Source organism: Triturus cristatus, chromosome 1_1 (genome assembly GCF_964204655.1).
Source record: "Triturus cristatus chromosome 1_1, aTriCri1.1, whole genome shotgun sequence".
Classification (NCBI taxonomy): Eukaryota; Metazoa; Chordata; class Amphibia; order Caudata; family Salamandridae; genus Triturus; species Triturus cristatus.
In genome coordinates this window covers 267,928,564-267,934,563 of record NC_140579.1, presented here as the reverse complement: position 1 = coordinate 267,934,563, position 6,000 = coordinate 267,928,564, and positions in this window count along the sequence as shown.

Genomic DNA, 6,000 nt, shown 5'->3' with positions numbered 1-6,000 from the left:
TGGGGTCCCTTTTGGGGTCGGATCATCTTACCAGCTCCTGGTCGCGGTTGAGGGGTCCTTTTATATTTAGGTTGCAGGCGTCGGCTGGAGGCTTGAGGCAGGTCAGGCATCACTGGATCTCGGGTCAGGATCACCAGGGGGACCACCTCGTGCTGTTTGCCCACTCGAGCTCCGGCCGTGGACGGCGGGTGCAAACTTGTGCGGATTCACAATTTTCGGCCGAGGCCAGAGATTGCAGGTTAACAAATCCGGTGTTCAGGGGAGACAAAGTCTTTGGGGTTGAAGGCAGGTAGGTCCTCCGGGGTTTTCAAGGTTTCTGGCTGCAGGACACAACGGGATTTTGCAGGAGCAGGTTCGAGGGGGAGACAGGCCAGTAGGGCTGGGGCCAAGTGAGTGGGCCTCTTCCTCTTGTGAGGTTCTGCACGGCTGTTCAGTCCTTCTTCTTGTAGTTTCATCTTGTCTGAGGAAGCAAGGTTCAGGAGTGCCCCTAAATACTAGATTCAGGGGCGTTATAGTTTGGTAAAAAGGTTGGGACCAATGGCTCCCTTCCCTGGGGTGGGTACACCCCCTATTATGCTACCCTACAGTGGGAGGGGGCATAGGCCTATCCTGGTTATCTGGGTCACCCCATCTGCAAGATGGCGGGGACTGAGATTTGTGCCTCACCTCGCTTCCCCCACCTGAGGGGTGAAGTTGGCAGGGGTGGGCACACCTCTCTCCCCACTTGTTGTTCCTGCCGGTTTTCCCGCCCAAAGTGGGGGTCAAAACCAATGGGGGCCAGTTGCTGAGAGCAGCAAGTGGCCTAGGGAAGCTTACAAAGGCGGCAAGCCTTTGCCGCTTCCTCTTCGTGAACCCTGCCAATCCTGGGGGAGTAGGTTTTGCACCTCGTCCCAGGATGTACATTGTTTCAGGCCCCAGAGAGCAGTAAGCTCTCGCCCCAGGGGTCCAGAAACCTGTCTGGTGGTGGCAGCTGAAAGCAGCCACTCAGCCTGGACACTAGTGGTAGGTTAGTTTTCAGCGGGCATCTCTAAGATGCCCTCTGTGTGCATTTTTCATTCAGCCCCACACTGGCATCATTGTGTGCTTAATGTGCTGAGAAGTTTGATACCAAACTTTTCAGTTTACAGTGTGGCCATTATGGCGTTTTGGAGTTCATAATGACATACTCCCAGCACCATATACTCTTAATGGCAGCACTGTACTTACAATGTCTAAGAAAGGACTTGGACACTGTAGGGGTACATGGCTCATGCACCTGTATCCTCACCACTGGTATAGTCCACCCAGCTAGAGGGGAGGCTGACCTATGCCAGGGCAGTGGGTTGCAGGCATGGCACAAAGAGAAGTGTGTCATGTCGACTCTTCACTTTGTTCTGCACCAAAACACACAGCCTGCAAAGGCAGTGTGTGAGTGAAATGGTACAGGACCTCTAAGGGTGGCACAATAAGTGCTGCAGCCTTTAGAGACCTTCTCTGGTCACAGTGCCCTGGGTACCTGTGGTACCATTTACCAGGGGCTGACCTTTGGCCAGAGATGCCAGTTGGGTTTAGGCTTCAATGCAGTTTTAGGGTAAGAACATAGTCCCTGGGTACCTGATTAGCAGGAGCCCAGGGCACACTCAGTCAAAGCACATCATCTATTCAGAAAAAGTGGGGACAACCATGCAGAAAGAGGGCACTTTCTCACAGCCAGTCTCCCTCTAAGAGAACAGAGGACCCCAGAATGCTTGGACATGGCTATCCCCTGTATATAGACTTTTAAAGTCTCCCATACCGTAGAAAACTGGCGAACTGAGCCAATATTTGTTTCAAAGAAGCTCTCTATGTCCGCAGCCATCTCGGATTTGAATACACTGTCTAACAACGAGTATGGCGGAAACTGCCATGTGAAGGGAGCAGGCCTCTTCTGAGGTCTCTCTATGTCCAGCATTATTGGAGAGTGATCTGAAAATGAGTGGGGGTGAGTCAACCAGGTGCAAATCTGAGGATACAAAGGTCTAGTGACCAACCAATAATCCATTCTGGTATGGAGGTCATGCAGGGCTGAGTAGTGGATAAAGCCCCCGGCAGCCGGTGAGAATGTCTGCCAGACATTCAAAATGCCTACGCGCGACTTAATGTCAACGTCCTCCGCCGCAGCCACATTACCCCCCACCTGACAAACCTGCACTGGCTCCCCGTCGAGAAGAGGATCACCTTCAAACTCCTCACCCACGCACACAAAGCACTCCACGACACCGGACCAGCCTACCTGAACAGCAGACTAAGCTTCCACAGCCCCACCCGCCAGCTCCGCTCTGCCAGCCTCGCACTCGCCGCGTCCCCCGCATCCAACGAACAACCTCCGGCGGCAGATCCTTCTCCTACCTCGCCGCCAAGACCTGGAACACCCTACCCACCCAGCTACGGCAGACCAAAGACTTACTCGCCTTCAGAAGACTCCTCAAGACCTGGCTCTTCGAGCGCTACTCCCCCCCCCCCACCACTCAGCGCCTTGAGACCCTCACAGGTAAGTGTTACAACAAACAAATGATGGACGGAATGCTGACAATGCATACATTCTCCCCCAGTCAAGAGATCTGGGTTAAATCCATCGTTCTTTTGCCCACTACACCACCCCAGTTCAGACATGGCCATATGCAAATCAGTCTTGACCCTGTGCCTCATGGGAATAGTCCAGCCCGAACTGCCAAGCCATGTCTTCCCTGGACCCGAATCAAGCATCCTAGGACCGGTTTCTGGATATCAGCCGTCATCAGCCAGGATAGCTTGACTCCAGTGGCGTAGTGAGCACGGGTCCCACGTCTGGGAATACCCATCCCACTTAGGGCGAAAAGCGTTACAACAAACAAATGATGGACGGAATGCTGACAATGCATACATTCTCCCCCAGTCAAGAGATCTGGGTTAAATCCATCGTTCTTTTGCCCACTACACCACCCCAGTTCAGACATGGCCATATGCAAATCAGTCTTGACCCTGTGCCTCATCGGAACAGTCCAGCCCGAACTGCCAAGCCATGTCTTCCCTGGACCGGAATCAAGCATCCTAGGACCGGTTTCTGGCTATCAGCCGTCATCAGCCAGCATAGCTTGACTCCAGTGGCGTAGTGAGCACGGGTCCCACGTCTGGGAATACCCATCCCACTTAGGGCGAAATGCGTTACAACAAACAAATGATGGACGGAATGCTGACAATGCATACATTCTCCCCCAGTCAAGAGATCTGGGTTAAATCCATCGTTCTTTTGCCCACTACACCACCCCAGTTCAGACATGGCCATATGCAAATCAGTCTTGACCCTGTGCCTCATGGGAACAGTCCAGCCCGAACTGCCAAGCCATGTCTTCCCTGGACCGGAATCAAGCATCATAGGACCGGTTTCTGGCTATCATCAGCCAGGATTGCTTGACTCCAGTGGCGTAGTGAGCACGGGTCCCACGTCTGGGAATACCCATCCCAGAGAGAAAAAAAAAAAAAAACGATGGATTTAGGCCCAGATCTCTGTACTGGGGTGAATGTATGACATTGTTCTGCATTCTGTCCATCAATTGTTGATTTTGCATTTGTCACCCCGAGTGGGAAGGGTATGCTCAGACGTGAGTCCCTTGCTCTCCATGCCACTGGAATCAAGCTATCCTGGCTGACGAGGGCTGAAAGCCCGAAACCGGTCCTAGAATGCTTGTTTCCAGTCCAGGGAGGACCTGGCTTGGCAGTTCGGGCTGGACTGTTCCCATGGGGTACAGGGTCAAGACTGATTTGCATATGGCTGGGTTCAAACTGGAATGGCATGGTGAGCAAAAAAACGATGGATTTAGGCCCAGATCTCTGTACTGGGGTGAATGTATGACATTGTTCTGCATTCTGTCCATCAATTGTTGATTTTGCATTTGTCACCCCGAGTGGGAAGGGTATGCTCAGACGTGAGTCCCTTGCTCTCCATGCCACTGGAATCAAGTTAGCCTGGCTGACGAGGGCTGAAAGCCCGAAACCGGTCCTAGGATGCTTGTTTCCAGTCCAGGGAGGACCTGGCTTGGCAGTTCGGGCTGGACTGTTCCCATGGGGTACAGGGTCAAGACTGATTTGCATATGGCTGGGTTCAAACTGGAATGGCATGGTGAGCAAAAAAACGATGGATTTAGGCCCAGATCTCTGTACTGGGGTGAATGTATGACATTGTTCTGCATTCTGTCCATCAATTGTTGATTTTGCATTTGTCACCCCGAGTGGGAAGGGTATGCTCAGACGTGAGTCCCTTGCTCTCCATGCCACTGGAATCAAGCTATCCTGGCTGACGAGGGCTGAAAGCCCGAAACCGGTCCTAAGATGCTTGTTTCCAGTCCAGGGAGGACCTGGCTTGGCAGTTCGGGCTGGACTGTTCCCATGGGGTACAGGGTCAAGACTGATTTGCATATGGCTGGGTTCAAACTGGAATGGCATGGTGAGCAAAAAAACGATGGATTTAGGCCCAGATCTCTGTACTGGGGTGAATGTATGACATTGTTCTGCATTCTGTCCATCAATTGTTGATTTTGCATTTGTCACCCCGAGTGGGAAGGGTATGCTCAGACGTGAGTCCCTTGCTCTCCATGCCACTGGAATCAAGCTATCCTGGCTGACGAGGGCTGAAAGCCCGAAACCGGTCCTAGGATGCTTGTTTCCAGTCCAGGGAGGACCTGGCTTGGCAGTTCGGGCTGGACTGTTCCCATGGGGTACAGGGTCAAGACTGATTTGCATATGGCTGGGTTCAAACTGGAATGGCATGGTGAGCAAAAAAACAATGGATTTAGGCCCAGATCTCTGTACTGGGGTGAATGTATGACATTGTTCTGCATTCTGTCCATCAATTGTTGATTTTGCATTTGTCACCCCGAGTGGGAAAGGTATGCTCAGACGTGAGTCCCTTGCTCTCCATGCCACTGGAATCAAGCTATCCTGGCTGACGAGGGCTGAAAGCCCAAAACCGGTCCTAGGATGCTTGTTTCCAGTCCAGGGAGGACCTGGCTTGGCAGTTCGGGCTGGACTGTTCCCATGGGGTACAGGGTCAAGACTGATTTGCATATGGCTGGGTTCAAACTGGAATGGCATGGTGAGCAAAAAAACGATGGATTTAGGCCCAGATCTCTGTACTGGGGTGAATGTATGACATTGTTCTGCATTCTGTCCATCAATTGTTGATTTTGCATTTGTCACCCCGAGTGGGAAGGGTATGCTCAGACGTGAGTCCCTTGCTCTCCATGCCACTGGAATCAAGCTATCCTGGCTGACGAGGGCTGAAAGCCCGAAACCGGTCCTAGGATGCTTGTTTCCAGTCCAGGGAGGACCTGGCTTGTCAGTTCGGGCTGGACTGTTCCCATGGGGCACAGGGTCAAGACTGATTTGCATATGGCTGGGTTCAAACTGGAATGGCATGGTGAGCAAAAAAACGATGGATTTAGGCCCAGATCTCTGTACTGGGGTGAATGTATGACATTGTTCTGCATTCTGTCCATCAATTGTTGATTTTGCATTTGTCACCCCGAGTGGGAAGGGTATGCTCAGACGTGAGTCCCTTGCTCTCCATGCCACTGGAATCAAGCTATCCTGGCTGACGAGGGCTGAAAGCCCGAAACCGGTCCTAGGATGCTTGTTTCCAGTCCAGGGAGGACCTGGCTTGGCAGTTCGGGCTGGACTGTTCCCATGGGGTACAGGGTCAAGACTGATTTGCATATGGCTGGGTTCAAACTGGAATGGCATGGTGAGCAAAAAAACGATGGATTTAGGCCCAGATCTCTGTACTGGGGTGAATGTATGACATTGTTCTGCATTCTGTCCATCAATTGTTGATTTTGCATTTGTCACCCCGAGTGGGAAGGGTATGCTCAGACGTGAGTCCCTTGCTCTCCATGCCACTGGAATCAAGCTATCCTGGCTGACGAGGGCTGAAAGCCCGAAACCGGTCCTAGGATGCTTGTTTCCAGTCCAGGGAGGACCTGGCTTGGCAGTTCGGGCTGGACTGTT